Raw genomic sequence first — 25,774 nt, forward strand, 5'->3', positions numbered from 1 at the left:
TACTCATTTTTTATGCTTCAAGATTGTCAGCTATGGATCAGTTGGTAGCAACCTATCCTCTCTGTCTGTAGGTTGTGGATTCAAGTTTCACTTCAACGGCTCAAGCATATAATCAATATTCCAGTGAGGCAATGCTGTATTTTTAGAAGGGCTGTCTTTTGGATGAGACAGTAAACCAAGGCATGAGTAGGCAGACAGAAAAGATCTCACAACACTAATATGTGGAAGAGCTGGACCATTTACCCTGCTGTCTTCACCAGGATTTATCCCTCGAACCACATAATCAGAATAGAATACCACACTGCTGTCTCAGGAGCTTATAATGTCCAAATTGGCTGCCCTTTCCTACACTGCAGTGTCTCCACACCTCTGAGGCACTACCATGCCTGTAATGTGCTTTGTGATGATTGTACGTTTTGAATGTTGCAATATAAATGGAAATTCACTTTTTTTGTTGAGCCCGGAAAGTAATTGTTTCAAGAGATGCTGAGCCACAGCACATCTGGAATGAGATAATGCAACTTCTATGTGACCACTGTTCTAAATTGTCAGAATATCTGCACATAGTCTTCTTCAGGTATTGCTAGATAGCCTGTAACCTTTGACCTATCTATCATTATCCAGAATATCTTGTTGGTAACTGTATTTCCCATTCCTCCAACCATGGACACAATAATGTCACTGGCACAAGCAGCATATTCATGAGTTCAATTTAAATGTTAATGTGTATGTACTCTCCTTATGTATCATCCCAAAATGTGCAACCTTGCAATTTCATCCAATGTCCAGCTGCCCTCTTTATGGACTTACATTCCTGACCTCTTGAATTAGTCATAGTGATTTTCAGTATTAAGCAAACCTACAATTTTACAAATTTGGATATTTTGCTTCCAGACCCAAACCCACACTATTTATATGCTTTGAGAAGAAAATGGCCCCGACATGAGGCTAACAATATTAATGCATCCATGTTCCAAAAATAATCTGGTAGGCACTTCTTTCTATATTGTTTCCTTTAACCTACTGAAATATGACTTGAGATTTAAACACCAGGGCATGAAGCAGGAATACATTATTCCACTGGCATCGGGATATTACAAATATGAAGGGAAATTAAGATTGCCTGTAGAAAATGTAACATTTCAATGAAATCAAGCCTATAGTTTACATCTAATTAAAGAAACACCTTTTTTGATGTGATCTTTTCTCATTAAAACCTCTTTCCTCAAAGATTACTTTTTTACCTGTTCATGGTGGCATGGTAGTTAGTACTGCTGCCTCACAGTGCCAGAGACACATTCTCCCTGTGTCTGCGTGGGTTTCCTCCGGGTGCTCTGGTTTCCTCCCACAGTCCTAAAAAATTTGCAGGTTAGGTGAATTGGCCATGCTAAATTGCCTATAGTGTTAGGTGTAGGGGAATGGGTCTGGATGGGTTGCTATTCGGAGGGTTGGTGTGGACTTGTTGGGCCGAAGGGCCTGTTTCAACACCGTAGGAAATCTAATCTAAAAAAAAACTGGTCCAGCCACCCTGCTTGGTGCCTTCTCACTCCATCCCCGAGCAAAATAGATGCTGTGCTTCATTTCTGATCCTTGCTATGTTAGCCAACATTAGAAGGTCCACTGCACTTCAATCCATTATCTTTAAGCCAACTGGATAAAATAAAATGACCAGCATTATCATCCTATTCTTAAGGTTGAAGCATGATCACTTCTGGCAAATCTCAGTCAGCATATACATACTTCATGGAAGCAGGATTGAGGAAGTCTATACAAACACAAAATATTCTGCATACCAGAAACCTGAAATAAAATTAGAAATTGATGGAGAAACTCAACAGCATCTGCGGAGAGAGAAACAGAGTTAACATTTCAGATATTGAACTCAAAATATTATCTTTGTTTCTATCTCCACAGATGATGCCAGATCTGCAGGGTTTCTCAATACTTTCTGATTTTATTGGGTTAATCAATGTTGGTCCTAGTTTTATTGAATAAATAACTGACCAACTCTTAATTTGTGCATTCTCAAACAAAGGCATCTTGATTGAGATATTTGCAAAACCCTGTGACACAGACATTAGCATGATAAAGCTCAATGAAAGCAGGAGAAAACAGACTCAGAATATGGTGCTCCAAACTGAACAATGTATGATCCAGTCTGACTCTGTTTCAGTGTCAGAGCGGTTACCTTGGTAAACCATTCTATGCGTCTCATTGTTGGAGTTTTATTAGTTCAAAACCAAGATCACAGCTTGCTATGTTTTAGGACGAAGATGACTGCATTGGTGGGAAATTATCGGCATGGCAACAGTCAGTACCATATCTCATATAGAAATATGGCATTTTATCACCACAATAGGTGGGAAAGCTATTCACGATGGCTGCTTCAGGCTGGTCAATTTGACGCTATCATTGTACGGAATAAATTATTGTCCCACATTTATACACCTCCATGAATAAGGTTCTTAATTAAAATTGGCCAAAAACAGAAAATTCCAGCCCAAAACGGCAAACCTATTTAATTTTTTCAGCCACTTTCTCAGCAAAGTTAAATCGTACCTTTTTTTATTTGCAGGTCGGCATATTGTGAACAGCTTGTATCTTAATGGAATCAAAATAGGTTTATGGAGGAGAATCTCAACTGAACCATTGAGAACTGTCAGATTTTACTGTTGTCCTCTATATCAGAAGGCTACAGAAATCTGCTTTGCCGGTATTGAACTAACCTATGAATGCGTTTGGCATTGAACACAATGTTAACCTGGCCCAGTCACTTCCTTAACTCAGATCAAATCCTACCTACTATGTCATCCCCATCAGACACCCTGACTTGTGGAGGTTCCTGACAAGGCTTATTCCAACAGCTTCTTGAATAACCCATGTCTTGGCATCCCTTTGGGCAGAACAATGGGAAGTTAGGTCGGAATCAGACCTTTGATGCCCAACCTGATACTGTGCCTGAGTCTATTGCAGACATGAGCATTGTTCCTTAGGAGAAGTTTCCAGAAACTTCAGGGAAACCTAAGAGTGGAAAATGATCAGTATTTTAGGTTTGTATGCCTTTTATCTTGACGTTCAGGAAAGTGACATTCACCAAAAGTGAAGATCAGGAATATTGTACACATTGTTTATAATATCAACAATTATTTCACCTCAGTTAATTAGATACTTTTAGGTAATTTGTCTCAGAAATACAAACTGCTCATCACAATGGTAACTGTACCAAAGGAACACTCAGTACCACTATAACTCATGCACTATCTCTTGTAAAATCCATATATTGAGCAGGGCCCACTGACAGGACTTAGCAAATGGCCTTTTCCATCAAGCACTACCCTCAGTTACACTGAGATGGATATCTGTCTTCCTGTATTTGATGATATATTGCGGCTATCTGTCATTAATGAGAGTAAACCCTCATTACTTGAGCTCAAGAAGGCCACTGACTCTGTAACAGCAAGGAAAATGTCATATTCTTGGTTTTGTTCTACTAATACAGTATTTAGTGTGAGATGGACTGAGAGAGGTGGTGGGTGTTTTGCTGGAAAAGCACAGCCGGTCAGGCAGCATCCAAGGAGCAGGAAAATCAACATTTCATCCCGATGAAGGGCTCTGACCCGAAACATTGATTTTTCTGCTCCTTGGATGCTGCCTAACCTGCTGTGCTTTTTCAGCAACACACTCTCAACTCTTATCTCCAGCATCTGCAGACCTCTCTGTCTCCTAAGAGAGGTGGTGGTGAAGTAACACTGGGTATTGTCAGTGTACATGTGGAACTGAAGGTGTTCTTTTTGGATGGTGACAGAGGAACAGTTCAGTTGAAGAATATTATGGTGAGAAATGTCATTAGTGTAGATATTAATAAAGGTGGTTAAAAATAAACTTGCAAAAATTATTTTGTTCAGATACAGTGTGACAGTAGATTGGGCTTTGTCAGTGATGCTCTCCATCACTGAAAAGCTTGTAGATAGCATCACAAACAGTGATGGGACTAATGGGATAAATTGTGTAAATCTGCCAACAAGTATGGAGGCTAACTCTGCACGGGTCACTGCTTACAGAGAGGAATGAAGAGAATTGGCGAATAAATCATGAATTTTGGATTAGTGGTGCTGGAAGAGCACAGCAGTTCAGGCAGCATCCGAGGAACAACAAAATCGACGTTTCGGGCAAAAGCCCTTCATCAGAAATAAAGGGAGGGCTTTTGCCCAAAAAGTCGATTTCACTGCTCCTTGGATGCAGCCTGAACTGCTATGCTCTTCCAGCACCACTAATCCAGAATCTGGTTTCCAGCATCTGCAGTCATTGTTTTTCCCAAATAAATCATGAAACTGACCACACACACCACTGAATAATATTCATTGAACATGTAGTTAAATGCTATTATTTGTATCCTACTAGTGCACCTCAGCAGAAGCTTTTTTTAATCCACTATTTGAGGTCTACAGTGGCATGTCAAACTGCATCATGCAGAATATTTCACATAAGTGAGCATCTACATTAATGCAAAAGAAAAAGAGAATGCCTTTGGCCATTTCATGAATACCATACAATAAGACAAATGTTCTATTCATGGCATGACAGAAGTAATTTTCTGTGGGTAAGGAAGCAGACATTTGCAGATCTTATTCTGTGAAATACAAAGTAATATCTTACTTACTTGTAGGTGTTTTTCAAATACTATAGAAGTTAGATTGTTCAGTAAATCCAATAGGAATTTTAAAAGAGTTCTTAAATATCCATGAGCATTTAAAGTGCTGTGAAATTGGGAGCTACTTCATTATTGAAGTAGGCAAAGACCAATCACCTTACATCACTGGTTTCCCCCGAGCTTGCTCTTTTACACAAGAGATGCCTAACTGAGCCTTCCGAGTCTTCAGTTGTTCAGGGTTAAAATCTACAGCTCATGTAGGTATTCCCTCAGGCTACTGATGTAGATCCAGTCCAATCTGTTAGATTCAGAACCACCATCAGAGAACAGTCATTCCTGGCTGATGTGTATCGCATTTTGTTTACCAAGGATACTATATTCATAATATAATGTGAAGGAGCTAAAAATAACGTAGCCCTATTTAATGTATAAAAGTATTCTGAAGCCTCTAAGAAGCTAAAACTTGGAACCATTAAGCATACACATCATTCTTTGTCAGACTGACCCCAGGCTTGTTCTCAGGCAGCATTCATTAAATAATATTATAATTAACTAGTCTAGCCATTGTGTGTATTCATTGGAAATAACAAATGGTAAGCTTCTGAAGTCAGGTTTCATTAATAACATATTAGGGAACTGAACTCTTTGCTCCTTTTATACATTTAAAAGAAGCTTTCCTCCAATTGTTATGAGGCTAATTTTAGATGTATTCTCTAGCCTGGGTAATGGTGTTCTCTGAACTTTCATTGCATTTAAAGTTACCATATATAAAAAAAAGTTCTCCTTTTTTTTCATGTTGCCCAACAAAGTAAATCTGGAGCTTATTTAACTTAATATTTTGAGCACTGAGATCCAGACATAATGTCCTGGACAGTGACACTTCGCTACCAATGGGAATTGGGCACAATCTGTGCACCTGAACGGGCAATTAGGCATGATCACAGCTAGATCACATAAGTGTTATGGGATAGAAAGAGGCCTTTTAGCCCATTGTGTCTGCACTGGATTGCTAAATAAGCATCATTACCTAGTGCCTATCTTCTGCCTTGTCCCCATGCCCTTGAAAATTATTTTGATTTAAATAATCATCAAATTGTCTCTTCAATGCCTCCATTAAACCTCCTTACCCAAATATCCAGGCAGTGAAGCCTATACCCAATGACTCTTTTTCCTCACATTTTAACTCTTGCTTTTTTTACCGATGACATTAAATCCATTCCCTCTCATTTTTGTTTGTTTGTGGGAGCGGTTTCTCCCTATTTATTCTACTCAAACGCAATCATGATAAAAAAAAGGGCATCTATCAGACCCCCTTGGCCTCCAAGGAAAACAGTCCCAGCTTCTTCAACCTATCCTGGTCACTGAAGCTCTCCAACCCTGGAGCTGTTTTTGTAAGATATTTCTGCACTCACTCCACCATGTTCTTTCCAATGGGTATAATGATTCCTGAGAAGAGAAAAGCCATTGGAAGTTTGGGCTTCATCCTCTGCTTTAAGGCAAGTTCTTAAAGATGAAGAAAAGGCTATGAAGAGAAGGAAAATCAGAACTGGGAGTGGGGGGGTGGAATACGGGAAAAGGGCAATCATGACAACGGGTTGTAGGGAATGAGTGACTGACAGGATTTCATTTGGATATTGTGATGGATATATTGGAAGTGAGTGGAAGGAGGGGATGCACAGGAAAGGAACCATCAATAGAACATATGAAGTGAACTATTCTAACCACTTTACCATGGGAGAGAAACTTAATAAAACATACTTAACTGCTGAGGTTGCAACATGAATGAAACTGCAGCAGCTGAGCTCAAGCACACAATCTCACAAAATGAGCTGACAATGTAACCACAGGACCATGGGTGACATGATTTTGGTGCGCAGGCAAAATTATTTCAGTTGGAGTGAGACCATAATATCAAACATGATTGTCTAACTTCAAAGATAAGGGAACAAAACAAGTGACAGAGTAGTGCATTGGATGTCTGAAACCTGACTTTATGACAATTCAACTCTTGACTTGTGCAATGTGTATGCAAAGACAACACTCTGAGGGGTTTATTCCTGCTGAGAAAGGTTCTATTAGCCTGCTCAACTATGTGAAGGCTACTAGCAATTCCTGATGACCAATGACCAGGGCCATTGTTGAATTCATTCCAGAGAACTGGGAGGTAATGTATTGCAAGTGTCGAATAGAACCCCGGCTTAGATTTTAAATTTAGGTTTTATTGTCACATACATGCATGCATTGGGGCAGCGCGGTGGCTCAGTGGTTAGCACTGCTGCCTCACAGCGCCAGGGACCCGGCTTCGATTCTAGACTTGGGTGACTGTTTGTGTGGAGTTTGCACGTTCTCCTCGTGTCTTTGCGGGTTTCGTCTGGTTGCTTGGATTTCCTCCCACACTCCAAAGATGTGCAGGTCAGGTGAATTGGCCATGCTAAATTGCCCATAGTATTCAGGGACATGCAGGTTAGATTCATTAGTCAGGGGTAAATATAGGGGAGGCGGAATGGGTCTGGGTGGGTTACTCTTCAGAGGGTCGGTGTGGACTTGTTGGGCCAAAGGGCCTGTTTCCACATTGGAGGGAGTCTACAGTGAAAAATGTACAATGTTGCCTCACACAGTGCCATCTTAGGTACAAAGTACCTAGTTACAAAATCTTAGTTACAGAAGTAGAAAAATAAATGGCTTAAAAAGCTCAGCATTATAGTCTTGTTAATATAAAAATGGAAAAAATAAGCTTCCTATCTGTGATCTCACAAGATTTACTCCTGCGTATACAAACTCCCCTTTACAGCACAAACTTCCATTCATTCCTTAACAGACATCCTCCTGATTTTGTATGCAAGTGTTGTTTCTTGCTGGGGTCCTCAGGTCAGGTAACTGTCCTCTGGGATTTTCAAATAGAACTGCTTTGGATTCACCAACATTCACAAATTCCCTTCAGAGATACGGCCAACTAGAAGGTTACTTTAAAGTTGCACACACCATGCAATATGACACACCCAATTAACAGCATCAGCATTCTCTATTTCATTCCCACTTTGTAATTAGCGTGTTAAACTACTTTCATCTTTGAAGTCATTGAATTTATCCTGTGTTTGCACTTTTTTGTATTAATATGGTTTGCTGTGTATTTCCCAACAACATGTTTTTTTGCCAACTGTAACTGCTCAGCTGATAGGTTTCCCTGGCTGTCTCTTCATTTTCTTATTAAAATTAACACTCGACGTCTGTAGCCTTTCATTTTTAAAGAGCTTCTTTAGTTGTCAGTAATTACTAATACTATTTAGCAAAGCATACCAACCCATTTAGGTGCTGAGGTTTTCTGGGGCACCAGCATAGGAGCTGAGGTGCAAAACATTCATCTGATCCAGCTTGCCAGATTCAGACTAGTCTAACACTAGCTGTACTGAGGAAGCACCACTCAACCAGAAACATTATCTCTGATTTCTCTCCAGAGATGCTGCCAGTTTCTCCAGCGATTTCTGGTCTTGTTTCTGGCTGTACTGCCATTGGCTTGAATATAAGACACTCCTGTCCCTCCTGGATGCACCGAATACTTTTACATTTACCCCAGGGTTCTATCAGCTTTATTGCCAGTAAAATGGGTCAGTGAATTCAAAACTGATGTTCTATTTAGTCTTATCCTGAAATTGCATTTGAGAATCATTTGAAGACTTCATTTAAATGGCTTATCAAGAAAGTCCTGCTGCTTGAACAGCGAAACATTGTGACCACCCAGTACCAGCCTCTGAAAAGGTCAGCAATCCACCGGACAAAGTTGACAAAACATTAGTCTTCATTTTTGAGGAGAAAGTGAGGACTGCAGACGCTGGAGATCAGAGCTGAAAAATGTGTTGCTGGAAAAGCGCAGCAGGTCAGGCAGCATCCAAGGAGCAGGAGAATCGACGTTTCGGGCATAAGCCCTTCTTCAGGATCCTGAAGAAGGGCTTATGCCCGAAACGTCGATTCTCCTGCTCCTTGGATACTGCCTGACCTGCTGCACTTTTCCAGCAATACATTTTTCAGTCTTCATTTTTGAGCCCTTTACTTAATACTTTTGCAAAGTAAACTTGACATCATTAAGTGGTCGATAGATAATTCAGCAAGGAAACATTGTCATGTTTGAAGTGTGAATCAGTGTACAACAGGGCCCTCTGTCAGAATATGTTGGATACTGCAGCCTTGTTCAGAAAAGTTCTAATTGACAAATTGTCTTGTTATTGATTCTGATTTGTAGTTGAAACATGGATATTTTCAATTAGTATATGTTCTTTCTTTTTCAATTGTTCCAATGCTAGGCAATGGAAAGCATTTTCTATTAGTTACACTCCAAGAAATGGTACAAAATTAATGATATGCATAAATTATGTTCAGGCTCAAACCTGTTTAAGGCAAAAATAGTCCAAGAAGTGATGAATAACTCAACGCCAAATAATTAGTGAGCAGAGAAGACACAATTATATACAATTTGCCCAATTATACCACAGGGTTTATGATTACATCAAGTGCATGGTTCACAAGATGCAAACTGCTAGATTGAGAACATCATCAATTGAGTAAGTACAGCTTGTTACATTTTTGGCTTTAATATCAGTTTTTTTTTCTTGGGCTCAACATCGCCACTGAGCACATGCATTTGGTGCATGTGCTTAATGGTCCAATGTTTAGATGACTGTTGTATGCTCAGGGTCAAGCATAGAATTCTTGATACAATACGTGAGTTCAGTAGATCATTCGCATGCCAACAAATGCAGTAATATTTGTTGACTCCATAGCCAAATGTAGATTGCTTGAGAAAATAAGAAATTAAGAAATAGGAGTAGAGTATGCCATTTGCCTCCTTGAGTCTGTTCCATCAGCCAATAAGACATAACTAATCTAATTGCAGCTTTAACTCCATTTTCCTGTTTGCACTCCATAACCCTTGACTCTCTTATTGATCAAAAATATATCTAACTGAGCTTGGAATATACTCAATAGGCCAGCCTCCACTGCTCTCCAAGGTAGAGAATTCAAAAGATTAATGACACTCTGAGAGATGCTGGCAATGTTTTGTGATTCGAGGACACCTAGACCCCACTGTACTAAAGCATAAAGCAAACGCTCTCCATTTAACTAATATTCTTTCTGCCAAAATGAACAACCTCACAGTTTTCCCACATTTCACTTAATCTGCTATTTATGCCCACCCATGTAGCTTATCTCAATTCCTTTGCAGATTCTTTGACCTAGATTTTATGTAACGCAAGAGGGTGTTGAGGATGGGACTAACTTGTCCTCTTCCACCTGGTCCCGTTGTTCCACAGGGATCTAAAATCATCCAGAATTTAAATGGCCAATTATGAATGGAATTCTGGGAAAACGAAAGGCCCAGAGGCAGTCCCAGTAGGATGGTCTGTGAAACCTCAACATGGCTTTGTGAGCGGGAAATCATGTCTCACAAACTTGATTGAGTTTTTTGAAGAAGTAACAAAGAAGATTGATGAGTGAAGAGCGGTAGATGTGATCTATATGGACTTCAGTAAGGAGTTCGAGAAGGTTCCCCAAAGGAGACTGATTAGCAAGGTTAGATCTCATGGAATACAGGGAGAATTAGCCATTTGGATACAGAACTGGATCAAAGGTAGATGACAGACGGTGGTGGTGGAGGGTTGATTTTCAGACTGGAGGCCTGTGACCAGAGGTGTGCCATCAGGATCGGTGCTGGGCCCTCTACTTTTTGTCATTTACATAAATGATTTGGATGCGAGTATAAGAGGTACAGTTAGTAAGTTTGCAGATGACACCAAAATTGGAGGTGTAGTGGACAGCAAAGAGAGTTACCTCAGATTACAACAGGATCTGGACCAGATGGGCCAATGGGCTAAGAAGTGGCAGATGGAGTTTAATTCAGATAAATGCGAGGAGCTGCATTTTGGGAAAGCAAATCTTAGCAGGACTTATACACCTAATGGTAAGATCCTAGGGAGTGTTGCTGAACAAAGAGACTTTGGAGTGCAGGTCCATAGCTTCTTGAAAGTGGCGTCACAGGTAGATAGGATAGTGAAGAAGGCATTTGGTATGCTTTCCTTTATTGGTTAGAGTATTGAGTACAGGAGTTGGGAGGTCATGTTGTGGCTGTACAGGACATTGGTTAGGCCACTGTTGGAATATTGCGTGCAATTCTGATCTCCTTCCTATCAGAAAGATGTTGTGAAACTTGAAAGGGCTCAGAAAAGATTTACAAGGATGTTGCCAGGCGTGGAGGATCTGAGCTACAGGGAGAGGCAGAACAGGCTGGGGCTGTTTTCCCTGGAGCGTCGGAGGCTGAGGGGTGACCTTATAGAGGTTTACAAAATTATGAGGGGCATGGATATGATAATTAGACAAAGTCTGTTCCATGGGGTCGGGTAGTCCAGATCTAGAGGGCATAGGTTTAGGGTGAAAGGGGAAAGATATAAAAGAGACCTAAGGGGCAACTTTTTCATGCAGAGGGTGCTAAGTGTATGGAATGAGCTGACAGAAGATGTGGTGGAGGCTGGCATAATTGCAACATTTAAGAGGCATTTGGATGGGTATATGAATAGGAAGAGTTTGGAGGGATATGGGCTGGGAGCTGGCAGGTAGGACTAGATTGGTTTGGGATATCTGGTCGGCATGGACAGGTTGGACCGAAGGGTCTGTTTCTGTGCTGTACATCTCTATGATTCTATGACCTGGTCATAGGGCAGCAAATGGTGAAGAACTTTGTACTTTCTGCAAGTGTCAGTCAGGATATGAACTATCAATTTGACCACAACGATGGGAACATGAGCATGTGGTGTCTGCCGTGTTTGGCGTCTGCCAGGGATGCGATGGTATTGTCCTCCTTAGCCCACAGTGCCAGCTGAAGGAATCTTGTTGGGATCTGGGTTGTGTTCGGAGGGTCATCTGCAAGGGGAGGAATTTCACAACACAAAAATACAGAGGACCAGAAACAATGGGCACATACCTGAAAGGTTAATCCATTCAGTCATAGAATCCAGAAATGCAGATTCAGAGAATTGCTATGGAACAGAAGAAGGTCATTTTGTTCACTGTGTCTATGCTGGCTATCTGAACTGCATGCAAATCTCTTACTTTTTCCCGGTAACCCTGCTTATTATTTCTGTTTAAATAATCATCCAATGACTCCTCGAATTTCCCTGTTGGAACTGTTTCTGCCACATTTCCAGGCTGTGTATTCCATATCCCAACTACTCACTGTATCAAAAAGGCTTTTTCTTACCTCACACTTGCTTCTTTTGCAAAACAGTTTAAAATCGTGCCCTCTAGTTTTCAATCTGGTGACAAGCAAGAGAAATTTATTTGTATCCATTCTGTCCAGATCCCTCATGATTTTGAAACCTTTTATCTTAGCATTTTTGTCTCCAAGGTAAACAGTCTCATCTTTACCAGTTATTCCTCACACAATTCTCTTCAGCACTGTCTCCAGTGTATTCTCATCTTTCATAAATTTGGCACTCAGAACTGTACACAATACACAGCGGAGGCTAACCAGTGTTCCTCTATGCTTAACATAATATTCCTGTTCTTGTACTCCACACCTTTACTAATGAAGATGAGGATGCTAGATTCCTTATTCACATTCTAAAATACTCTGATCCCTGAAATGTAATGCTCCAAGAAACAATCCCTGATTCACTTTACACATTTCTCTTCCATGTTATTGTTGCCCGTCCGATTTGTCTAGTGAATATTAATGTCTTCCTTGACAATTCTGACACTCCTCTATTATTTCCTGATGCATACTTTGTCCTAGAGTAAGCCAACTCTTTAGAGACCTATAGAGAATGCCCACCCAAGATGTATTTCCCCTGCTATTCCACCCAAAGCGATTACACATCATAAGAACAAACAAAGAACTGTGGATGCTGGAAATCCAAAACATAAACAGAAATTGCCAGAGAAACTGGAAGACCTCTTCAGTCTGAAAAAGGGTCACTGGATCTGAAATGTTAACTCTGTTTCTCTTTCCACAGATACTGTCAGATCTGTTGAGTTTCTCAAGCAATTTCTGATTTCATTTTTGATTCCACATCTTGGATGTATTGCACTGAAATCACCACTCACCCACCACACTGATATATCCCTTTATGAATGACAGTACACCACCTCCAATTCCTTTCTGCCTATGTTTTGTGAAATGCTAATATTCTTGAAGTGGTCAGACCATAGTTTCTTTGAGATCCTGAGGGACAAGGAGTGTGTGGATCCTGTCGGGCGGTTCCCTGAGCAGATTGTCAAAGTTATTTGGACTCATCACCAGAAGTGCCAAGATGTAGATGGTTGGTGGTGAGAAGGGCACTGCCCTTCAGATCCTTCTTGTATGCCCAGTTTCTGTGCAGCATTGCATGCTGCCCTCAAGGCAGCTGCAGAATGGAAGAGACTGTCAGACATCTCCTTCTGGAATTTGTCTTTACAAAGAAGAGGGAGATGAATTGGTTTTTGTCGAGGTTCATCTCGAGTAGCTGTGTTCCCCAGGATGCACATTGAGACAAACATTAACTGCATCTGGAGGACCATCAACCCGGTGAAAGATGCCCTTTGGTCTGCCCGAAACCTATTAATTTTCCAGAGCAAGGAGTTGACCTTGACCAAGTGTTGCCGATTGGTACAATCTAAGAAGCAAGGCTATGTCCTGAGAGACATACTAAAGTTTGGGGCAGCTGCTGCCAAAGTCCTGTGGGGAAAGACTACAGTCTGAGGTCTTTCTGGTGAACTACAATAGGGGTCCATTTAGTTATCAGATCCTCTTTATACCTCAAATGTATATAAATATAGTCCTGTATAAGTAAGAAATGCCTTAAGCTTGTTTTTGGAAGTTCAGGGAATGCCAAATGTCAATGTTCGTTTGGTCTACATGTTGCAAAGACTGTACAGAAATGCTTTAATTACTGCATATGTATATAAAGGTTTATAATGGATAAAGTATATTCTTGCAAGTAAAAAAATTGTTGAGCTGAATTCTGAACTTTTAATACTGCAACACATCAGGGACAGGGGGAGTTACCTGGATGCTATGTTTCAGGAGGCAGTCACACCCTGTTGGATTAACTACCTCGAATTTAGTTAGTGGTCAGGGACAGGAGGGTGTGACAATGAGCGATGCAGATAGAGGGATCCAGGAGACACTGCTGAAGGAACCTCAGCCCTTGAGCTTGTCTAACAGGTTTGAGATTCTTGCTCCCTGTGTGAATGAGAGAGAGAGGACAGGAGGAGGGAATGAGAAAACTGATGCTCGCACCGTAATATAGGGAGCCATTCAAGAGGGTGGAGAAAAATATAGCTGTAATCAAGAATAGTAGAGTCAGGGTAATAGGCTCTGTTCTTTGTTGCCAGGATCAAGATCCCTGAATGCTGTATTGCCTGTCTGTTGCCTGGGTTAAGCATATCTAATCTGGGCTCTGAGGGAACTTGGAATGGGAGGGGAAAGATTCAGCTGTCATAGTCCATGTAGGTTCCAACAATACATGTAGAAAGAGGTTCTACTAAGGGAATAATAGCAGCTAGGGCCTTTATTCAAAAAGCAGAACCAAAAATGTAATTATCTCTGGATTAGTATCTCAGCCACAAGCTAATTGGCATAGGGTCAACCAGAATAAAGAGGTAAACATGTGGTTCAAAGATTGTTAAAGGGAGAAACAGGTTTGAATTCCTGGGACATTGGCATCAGTACTGGAGAAGCTCGGAGCTGTGGACTCCACCTGATCATGTTGGGACCAGATTCATGATGAATCGCATAACCAGGGCTGTGGCTAGGGCTTTGAACTAAATAGGAGTGGGATGAGTTCATTTGCATAGAATGTTATGGAAAATTTTAAAATGTGAATTTGAATTTGAATTTAATTTATTGTCACAGCGGGAGTAACTATGATGTTTTGACATATTTCTGGTGCATAGTTTGTGTGGTGCCTCCTTGTTGGCCCTGCTGGTAAACTCAGTAGCCTTGGCTGCTGAGTGACAAAACCACTGAGAAAAAGTATGAGATGGCCATGGTCTGCGCAGACCGAATACCTCAGAATCACACTCCAAATGGAATGAATTTTCCACGTTCAATGGAGCAGTCTGGCTGGGAAGCATCCTGGATAGACAACCTCCCCACAGCCCAGTACACAACTGCGAGTTGTGTTAAGTTGATAAGTTATAAATGCAAAGGTGTGGAGGGCTCAGCAGATGCTATTAAAACTTCCAGAATAAGCAGTAAGGCAGAAAATATAGAAAGGTTAGATTCCCTACAGTGTGGGAACAGGCCCTTCGGCCCAATAAGTCCACACTGACCCTCTGAAGAGTAATCCAGCCAGACTCATTCCCATACCCTATATTTACTGCTGACTAATGCACCTAACACTATGGTGAATTTAGCATGATCATTCACCTGACCTGCACATCTTTTGATTGTGGGAGAAAGCCGGAGCTCCCGGAGGAAACCCACACAGACACAGGGAGAATGTGGAAACTCCATACAGACACAGGGAGAACGTGGAAACTCCACACAGACACAGGGAGAATGTGCAAACTCCACACAGACACGGGGAGAATGTGGAAACTCCACACAGACACAGGGAGAATGTGCAAACTCCACACAGACACAGGGAGAACGTGGAAACTCCACACAGACACAGGGAGAACGTGGAAACTCCACACAGACACAGGGAGAACGTGGAAACTCCACACAGACACAGGGAGAACGTGGAAACTCCACACAGACACAGGGAGAACGTGGAAACTCCACACAGACACAGGGAGAACGTGGAAACTCCACACAGACACAGGGAGAACGTGGAAACTCCACACAGACACAGGGAGAACGTGGAAACTCCACACAGACACAGGGAGAACGTGGAAACTCCACACAGACACAGGGAGAACGTGGAAACTCCACACAGCCACACAGACACAGGGAGAATGTGGAAACTCCACACAGACACAGGGAGAATGTGGAACCTCCACACAGACAGTCACCGTAGGTGGGAAATCAAACCCAGGTCCCTGGCACTGTGAGACAGCAGTGCTAATCAATGAGCCACCACGCCACCCCAAAAGGATCAAGGTTGGCACAGCAAATAATGGGACAACAATGAAAAGGGGGCAGCCAATACAGGACTGTGGGTTAAACGCGCACAGGACAGGAAACAAGATAAATGAGTTTGTACCACAGATTGGCATTGATAATTACGATGTTTACATTGATGTAGCTACAAGGCAAACAGGGCTGGCAGCTAAATATGCAAGGACCCGTATTAAATTGAATGGATAGGCAGATGGGCAAAGGGGGCGGGGCGCCTTGCTATTAAGAAATGAAATTAAATCGATAGCAAGAAGTGATATAGAGTGGTAAGGCATAGAATCTATGTAGGTAGAGTTGAGGAATCACAAATGGAAAAAGGTCCTGATAGGAGTTATGTACAGGCCTCCTAGTAATACTTAGGATGTGAGGAAGAAAATAAATCAAGAGATAGAAAAGGCGTGTAAGAAAGCACTGTTACAATAATCATGGGGGACTTCTACATGCAGGTGGACTGGGAAAATCAGGATGGTAGTGGGTCTCAAGAAAAGGAATTTGTGGAATATTAATGAGATGGGTTTTGTTGGAGCAACTGTGATAGAGATCACTGGAGAACAGAAATTCTGGATTTGATGGTGTGTAATGAAGCAGATTTGATCAGGGAGCTTAAGGTGAAGGAGCACGTAATGGGAAATGATCATAATATGATAGCATTCACTCTGCAGTTTGAGGGGGAGAAGTTGGAATTGGATGTAATGGCAATATAACCGAGCCAGGTAATGACAAAGACATGAGGAAGTAGCTGGCCAGAGTTGATTGAAAGGGGAGCTGAGCAGGGAAGATGGTGGAACAGGAATAGCAGGAGTTTGTGAGGGTTGTTTGGGAGGCACAGCAGAAATGCATCTCAAGGATGAAGACACATACTAAGGGGAGGGCAAGGCAATCATGGCTAACAACGGAAGTCAGGAATAGCATAAAAGTGAAAGAAAAAGCCGACAATGTGGTGAAGATCAGTGGAAAGCCAAAGGATTGGGAACCCTTTAAAAGCTAGCAGAGGTTAATTAAAAATCAATAGAGGAAGATTAATGTTTGGAATGAGGTCAAACAGGGTGGCCCTCATAGAATATGAGTTCCCTGATTAGGGATGTTAATCTAGTCCAATCAGGGAGTCCTGGCTGACAGATATCAACAGGAGTGTAGGCCTGGCCAAATTGGCCATAAACAGGTCCAGGCAGCGGGCCGTGGAGGGGGTCGTTAGGGCCGACTGCCTGCCCCTCTTCCGCGGTTACGTTAGAGCCCGGGTGTCCTTGGAGAAGGAGCACACGGTCTCCACCAACACCCTGGAGTTGTTCAGGGAGAGGTGGGCGCCGCAGGGAGTGGTGTGCATTATCTCTCCCTCCAACTCTATTTTGATTTAGTCCCTGCCCTCCCCTTCACTGTTTGATCACACAGCATTGCCTTTTGTGAAGGGCACTGCTTGTCACTGGCCACCCGGGTGTTTCCTTTCTTCCTGGTGGTGGAAATTGAATAAAGATTCGTACACCTTGTGTCTCTCACTGTGTCTCACACCTGCACACACACAACATGGGTGCTGGGGAAAAAAAAATAAACAGGAGTGTTGGGGATTCTGTTCAGTCTAGGAGATGGCGCTGAGGTAGCTAGATCAGTGTCATCTACAGTGCATGTGTAAAGGGTGATTGGATACCATCCCTTGTAGAGTTGTTTCAGTGGAGAAGATGAAATATGAGAGTAAGTTAGCTGGTGATGTAAGAGAAGATTGCAAGATGTTTTGGATATATAAGGGGCAAGAGTTGACATTGGACCACTGGAAAATGAGGCTGATAAAGTAGTAATAGAGAATAAAGAGATATTAGAGGAACTGCATCGGTATTTGCATCAGTTTTCACATTGAACGATACCAGCAGTATACCAAAACTTCCAGAGAGTCGGGGTCAGAGTTGAGTTTAGTGACCATCACTAAGGAGAAGGTGCTGGAGAAGGTATAAGGTCTGAAAGTGGATTGGTGACTCAGACTTTATGGACTACACCCCAGATTTCTGAAGGAGATAGCTGAGGAAGTTGTACAGACATTGGGGGTGATTTTTCAGGAATCACTGGAATCCAAAAGGGTCCTAAAGGACTGGAAAATGGTTAATATAACACCCATGTTTAAGAAGGGAGTGAGGCAGAAGATAGAAAACTGTTAGGCTGACCTTAGCTATTGGTAAGATTTTAGAGTCCATTTTTAAGGATGAGATTGCAGAGTACTTGGAAGTTTTTTAAAAATAATTTGTGGGATATTGGCATTACTGGCTGGCCAGCATTTATTGTCCACCCCTAGGTGCCCTTGAGAAGGTGGTGGTGAGCTGCCTTCTTAAACCGCTGCAGTTCACCTGCTGTGGGTTGACCCACAATGCCATTAGGAAGGGAATTCAAGGATTTTAACCCAGTGACACTGGAGGAACAATGATGTACTTCCAATTCAGGATAGTGAGTGGTTTGGAGCGGAACTTGAAGGTGGTGGTGTTCCGATGTATCTGCTGCCCTTGTTTTACTGTATGATTGTGGGTCGGGCAGGTACATCTAAGAATCCTTGAATTTCTGCAGTGCATCTTGTAGATAGTGCACACTCCTGCTACTGAGCATCAGTGGAGGGAGTGGATGCGGGCTATTTTGTCCTGGATGGTGTCAAGCTTCTTGAGTGTTGTAGGGGCTGCACTCATCCAAGCAAGTAGGGAGTATTCCATCACACTCCTAACTTGCGCCTTGTAGATGGTGGACAGGTTTTGGGGAGTCAGGAAGTGAGTTACCTGCCTCAATATTCCTAGCCTCTGACCTGCTCTTGTAACCACTATTTATGTCGTGAGTCCAGTTGAGTTTCTGGTCAATGATAACTCCCGGGATGTTGACAGTGATGGACTCAGTGATGGTAATATCGTTGAAGGTCAAAGGGCAGTGTTTAGATGGTCTCTTATTGGTGATGGTCATAGCCTGACATTTGTGTGGCGCAAATATTACTTGTCAGCCCAAACCTAGATATTGTGCAGATCTTGTTGCATTTGAATGGGGACTGCTTCAGAACCTGAGGAGTTGCAAATGGTGCTGAACATTGTGCAATAATCTGCGAACATTCACATTTCTGACCTCATGTTGGAGGGAAGGTCATTGATGAAGCAGCTGGAGATGGTTGGGCCTCAGATACTACCATGAGGAAGTCCTGTGAAGATGTCGTGGAGCTGAGATGACTGAGCTCCAACAACCACATAATCTTCTGATATGTCAGGTATGACTCTAACCACTGGAGAGTGTTTCCCCACATTCCCATTGATTCCAGTTTTGCTCAGGTTCCTTAATGCCACACTCAGTTGAATGCAGCCTTGATGTCAAGCGTTGTCACTAGCACGACACCTCTGGAGTTCAGCTCTTTGGTGCATGTTTGCACCAAGTTTGTAATGAGATCAGGAGCTGAGTGGCCCTGGCAGAACCCAAACTAGGCATCACTGATCAGGTGGTGCTTGACAGCACTGTTGATGATTGAGAGTAGGGGCAGTAATTGGCTGGATTGGATTTCTCCGACGTTTTATGTGCAGGACATATTTGGGTGATTTCCCACATTGTTGGGTAGATACTAGTGTTGTAACTGTACTGGAACAGCTCAGCTAGGGGAACAGCAAGTTTTGGAGCACAAGCTATCAGTACGATTGTCGGAATGTTGTCATAGTCTATAACCTTTTGCGGTATCCAGTGCCTCCAACCATTTCTCAATCTCCCATGGAGTGAATCGAATTGGCTGAAGGTTGGTGTCTTTGATACTGGAGACCACTGGAGGAGGCTGAGATGGATCATCCATTCAATATTTTTGGTTGAAGATGCTGCGAAGGCTTCAACCTTATCTTTTGCATTGATGTGCTGGGCTCTTCCATCATTGAAAACAGGGATATTTGTGAAGCGTCCTCCTCCAATGAGTTGTTTAATCGTCCACCTCCATTCACGACTGGATTTGGCAGGACTGCAGAGTTAATTCTGTCTATCACTTACTGCTTATGCTGTGTGGTGTATAAGGAGTCTTGTTTGGTGGCTTCACTAGGTTGACGCCTCATTTTCAGGATGCTCCTGGCATCCACTCCTGCACTCTCTATTGAACTAGGGTTGATCCCCTGGCTTGATGCTAATGGTTGAGTAGGGGATATGCCAGCCCATGAGGTTACAGATTGTGCTGGCATACAATTTTACTGCTATCGATGGCCCACAGCACCTCGTGGATGCCAGGCGCACAATAAAATAGAGCTTAGTCAACTTAGCTTCAACAAGGCAGGTCATGCCTGACAAATCTGTGAGGATGATTTGAGGAGGTAACAAGCTAGTTAGACAAAGTAGTGCCAGGGACATGATCTATTCCAGGAGGCCTTTGACAAGGTGCCACACAGGAGGCTGCGAAATAAGAAAAGAGCTCATCTTGTTAGGGACAAGGTACTGGCATGGATATCAGATTGACTGACTGGCAGAAGGCAGAGAACATGTTAAAGGGGTTTTTTTCAGGATGGCAGCCAGTGATTAGTGGAGTTCCACTAGTGATTAGTGCAGTAATCAATGTTGGGACCACAACTATGCACCTTATACGTTAACGATCTGGGCAAAGGAACTGAGGGCATTGTTACTAGGTTTATGAATGGCACAAAGATAGGTGGAGGGACAGGTAGTGTTGAGAAATAAGGGAGGTTTTGAAAGGACTTGGACAGGCTAGCAGAGTGGGAAAAGAAGTGAGGAATGGAAAGCAATGTGGCAAGGTGTGAAGTTATGTACTATGGTAGGAAGAATAGAACGTCGATTTTGCTGCTTGTCAGATGCTGCCTGAATTGCTGTGCTCTTCCAGAACCACTGATCCAGAATAGAGGTGTAGTCTATTTTCTAAATAGGGAAAGGCTTTGGAAATTTGAAGCACAAAGGGACTTAGGACCCTGAGTTCAGGATTCCCTTAATGTTAACATGCAGGTCCAGAAGCTCAAATCGTATTGAATCCATGCTGGTGAGTTGGCAAATTGGATAGAAACTTTGCTTGGCCATGGAAGACAGAGGGGAGTTGTGGAGGGGTGTTTTTCTAACTGGTGATCTGTGACCAGTGGTGATCCACAAGCATCAGTGCCAGAAAATCTGTTAGTAATTTACACACCTGATTTGGATGGAAATGTCAGTGGTCTGATCAGTAGTTTTGCAGATGATATGAAAATTGGTGGAATTGTGGATAGTGAAGAAGGTTATCAAAGGATGCAGCAGCATATAGATCAGCTGTAAAGTTGGGCAGAGAAACGGCAGATGGAGTTTCATTTGGACAAGTGTGAGATGATGCATTTTGGGAATTCAAATGCAAGAAGAAGATAAATAGGAAGTGACAGGACCATTAGGAGCATTAATATACAGAGGGATCTTGGTGTGCAAGCCCATAGTTCACTGAAAGTGGCAACACAAGTGTATAAGTCAGTAAAGCAGCCATACTACATGCTTGTCTTCATTAGTCAGAGCATTCAGTGTAAAGGTTGGCAAATCATACTGTAACTGTATGAGACTTTGTTCAGGCCACATCTAGAGTACTGTGCATGGTTTCAGATTGCCATAGGATGTGCAGGCTTTGGACAGGGTGTTGAAGATTGGGATATATTAGCTATAAAGAGTGGTTGGACAAATTTGGATTACTTTCATGAGAGTATCAGAGACTGAGGAGCGACCTGATAGGAGTATATAAAATTGAGGGGCATGGATAGGGGATAGTTGGACCCTCTTTCCCAGAGTGAAAGTGTCAAATACTAGAGAGCATAGGTTTAATGTAAGGGAGAAATTGTTTTTCTGCAGACCGTAGTAGGTGTCTGGAATGCACTACGAGGGGAGGTTTTAGCGGCAGATGCAATAACAAAATGTAAGAGGCATTTAGATAGATACATGAGCAGGTACAGAATAGAGGGATATGAACCATTTACAGGCAGATGGGATTAGGGTAGAATGACATCATGGTTGGCACAAGCATGTTGGGCTGAAGGGCCTGTTTCTGTGCTGTACTGCTCTATGTTCTGGAAGAATGACACTTGCTCTTAGTTTAATTTGTAAATTATTCACTAAATGACCCATTAAATTAATATGGTTAGACAGACCTGACAGGGATGGTGATGTGCTCTGACTGCAGTATGTGAGGATTTGCAAAAGGCATTGCAATCTCAGAAACATAGCTGCAGTAAGTATGTACAGCGTTTCAACTGTAGCTCTTTTTTTTTGAGCTGGTGTCTGATATTGCCAGGTCTCAGGTAGGGACAGAGTGACTTGGACACTTTGTTCCAGGAGGCAGTCGGTCTTAAGATTAATTAAACCTTAAGAATTGGTCCATGGTCAGGTACAGGAGTACGTGATGAGGGTAACACTGGTTTGGGCAACAAGTAAATCAAGATGGAGGAACATCAGTCTCGGTCTTTACCTAATTGGTTTTGTCACCTGTGTGAGTGAGGAGGAGGAGGGGGACTACAAGCTGGATGAGTGCCTGTGGTGCTATGGCTGAGGATTCTGTTTAAGTGGAGTGAGAGCAACGTCCACATGAAAGATGTGGGAAATAGCTACTGTTCTCTGCAAACATTACTAGGGAGTCCAGAGATTGTGTTGCCTGCTTAGTGTCAGTTTAAGGCAATCTGATGGAATTATGCATTATGTTGAGATGTACAATTGATTTTGTTGGTGTACACGCATTTTACATCGGTTTGCTCATAGTTTCTTTTTGGTGCAATGTTGACTGTCTGACTAGGTTATGCACTTTGTTGCAATGTTCTCTTGGTTAATACTTAAGAAGGTTACCCGCATTTTCCAGAGGTTTCCTCAAACTTTGTTTCTTTGATGTAAATTTGCTTCCCAATCTGAAATATGCATTTTGTTATGATGCACTATTGATTTCAAGAAGGTAAATGTATTTTTCAGAGGTTTTGATTTTCAGGTGAAAATTTGCTTTTCTGCCCGCATTATATGCTTTTTGCTTAAGATTAATTAAACCTTAATAATTATATGTACTTTGCTTCAAAGAAGCCTTTCCCTGCATTTTCCAGTGGTTTGCTTGTACTGTTGATTTCTTGGTACAAAGTTGATTTTCTGAATTTTGCATTTTGTTGAGAGCTACTCTTAATTTTACGAATGCATCTATATTTTCTACAGATTTGCTCATACTTTTAAGTTTTTTTAGGTGCACAGTTACACTCCTGAATAAAAGAAAATGTTTTGTTGAGATTTTAATTAGTTTGCAGTTTGAATTAATAATGGGTTGAAGGACTATAGGGAGTGAAAGTGGGGTTGAGGCTGGGATGAGATTAGCCAGGATTGTACCAAATAGTGGAGCATGTTTGGGGGTCTGAATTACCTTCTCCTGCTCCCAATTCTTATGTTCCTTGCAGCTTAACAGGAGCTTGGAGTGAAAAGGGGAAGAATCTAGCTGTCGTGATACACATGGAAACCAATAGCATAGGCAAAATCAAGAAAGATGTTCCATTAAGTTGGAGACTCCAAATTAAAATGCAGAGCATCAGAAGTACTCATTGTTGGATTGCTGCCTATTCCACCTGCCAACTACACCCTCAACTACATCTTGCCCCAGACCCTGACCTGACACCATCCGTCTGCCCTGGAACTGATAGCCTGTATCTTCCAGGATCCTTACACCCTCTTCCTACAGGGACTCACCAGTCCACCCACCCACTGTTGGTCCTGATATGACTCCCCACCACACCCATGGGCTGGGGAAGGTGGCATGGAGCTGCCAATCAGAGAATTAAATGAATGGCTCTTAAATTGCTGTGGGAAGAAGAGTTTTGATTCAAGGGCTACTATCATCAGAATGTAGGGAAGAGTGAATCCATTGGGTGGGCTCAACTTGAACCAGGTTGGAATCAGTGACCTGACTTATCATGTAACAAGGGTTTTGGGCAAAGTTTTAAACTAACATGGAGGGATTCCGTGAAATGGGGTTTAGAAATGCAGTAAGGTTGAGGCATACAAGAGCACAGTGGTTCCAGACTTTTTCAGCACCAAGGCACACTTCATTGAGACAAACAATTCCATGGTGCACCCACTATTTTCCAGCTCAATTATTATTCTCAAACATCACACTTACTTGCATTTACTTTGGTTTCAACTTCAATAGAGGTTTGCAACATTGTGAATACAACAAGATGAAAAGCATTAATGTTTCACCATCCACTGGCAAAATACATGGTCATTGACAGTGAATGTAGACACGTTTTCAAAATCTACTCAACTTACCTGTTTCTAATTATTCATCAGAAATGGATCAGAGCAAAATGCAAAGTCAAGTAAATTGTAATTTACTGGGTTAGTAAGGAACTTGGAACTGGCAATATGTGCAGAGTCTTTTGATCTCTGGAGTAGTTGCTGAGATGGCCACCTGGAAATCTTGATCCATTGACAAGTGCACGCCCCTGTTATTTTTCATGTAGGGAAACCTAGATTGCAGATACATAATTCTTTGAAGTTTGTGTCACATATAGACAAGATGGCTAAAAAGGCATTTGGCTTCACTGCCCAGTCCTTTGAGTATAGGAGTTGGGAAAGTCATGTTGAAGTTGTACAGGACATTGGTAAGGCCTCTTCTGGAGTCCTGAGACCAGTTCTGGTCACCCTGTTATAGGAATGATATTATCAAGGTGGAGAGGGTTCAGAAAAGATTTACCAGGATGGTGCCTGGTATGGGGTGGCATGGTGGCTCAGTGGTTTGCACTGATACCTCACAGTACTGGGGCCCCAGATTCGATTCCAGCCTTGGGCGACTGACTGTGGAGTTTGCACATTCTCCCCATGTCTGTGCGGGTTTCCTCCTACAGTCCAAAGATGTGCAAGTTAGGTGAATTGGCTGTGCTAAATTGCCCATAGTGCTCAGGGGTGTGTAGGTTAGGGGGAATGGGTCTGGATGGGAGGATCGGTGTAGATTTGTTGGGACAAATGGCCTGTTTCCACATTGTAGAGCTTCTATGAAAGGTCTGAATTATAACGAAAGGCTGGGACTTTTTTCATTGGAGCATCGGAGGTTGAGAGACAACCTGAAGAAATTTATAAAATAATGAGGTATAGATAAGTCAATGGTAGTTGTGTTTTTTCCCTAGGATGGGGGATTTCAAGACTAGAAAGCACATTTTTAAGGTGGGAGGAGAGTGATTTAAAAAAGGTATGAGGCAAATCTTTTACACAGGGAGTGGTTCATTTGTGGAATGAACTTTCTGAAGAAGCGGTGGACATGGGTACAATTACAACATTTAAAAGATATTTGGATATGTACATGAACAGGAAAGGTTTGGAGTGATAAGGACCAGGAGCAAGGTAAAAACAATGACTGCAGATGCTGGAAACCAGATTCTGGATTAGTGGTGCTGGAAGAGCACAGCAGTTCAGGCAGCATCCAAGGAGCAGCGAAATCGATGTTTCGGGCAAAAGCCCTTCATCAGGAATAAAGGCAGTGAGCCTGAAGCGTGGAGAGATAAGCTAGAGGAGGGTGGGGGTGGGGAGAAAGTAGCATAGAGTACAATGGGTGAGGGGATGAAGGTGATAGGTCAGGAAGGAGAGGGTGGAGTGGATATGTGGAAAAGGAGATAGCCAGGTAGGACAAGTCCGGACAAGTCATGGGGACAGTGCTGAGCTGGAAGTTTGGAACTAGGGTGAGTGGGGGAAGGGGAAATGAGGAAACCGTTGAAGTCCACATTGATGCCCTGGGGTTGAAGTGTTCTGAGGCAGAAGATGAGGCGTTCCTCCCCCAGGCGTCTGGTGGTGAGGGAGCGGCGGTGAAGGAGGCCCAGGACCTCCATGTCCTCGGCAGAGTGGGAGGGGGAGTTGAAATGTTGGGCCATGGGGCGGTGTGGTTGATTGGTGCGGGTGTCCCGGAGATGTTCCCTAAAGCGCTCTGCTAGGAGGCGCCCAGTCTCCCCAATCTGGAGGAGACTGCATCGGGAGCAATGGATACAATAAATGATATTAGTAGATGTGCAAGTTAAACTTTGATGGATGTGGAAGGCTCCTTTAGGGCCTTGGATAGAGGTGAGGGAGGAGGTGTGGGCGCAGTTTTTACA

Source organism: Chiloscyllium plagiosum, chromosome 5 (assembly GCF_004010195.1).
Source record: "Chiloscyllium plagiosum isolate BGI_BamShark_2017 chromosome 5, ASM401019v2, whole genome shotgun sequence".
Lineage (NCBI taxonomy): Eukaryota > Metazoa > Chordata > Chondrichthyes > Orectolobiformes > Hemiscylliidae > Chiloscyllium > Chiloscyllium plagiosum.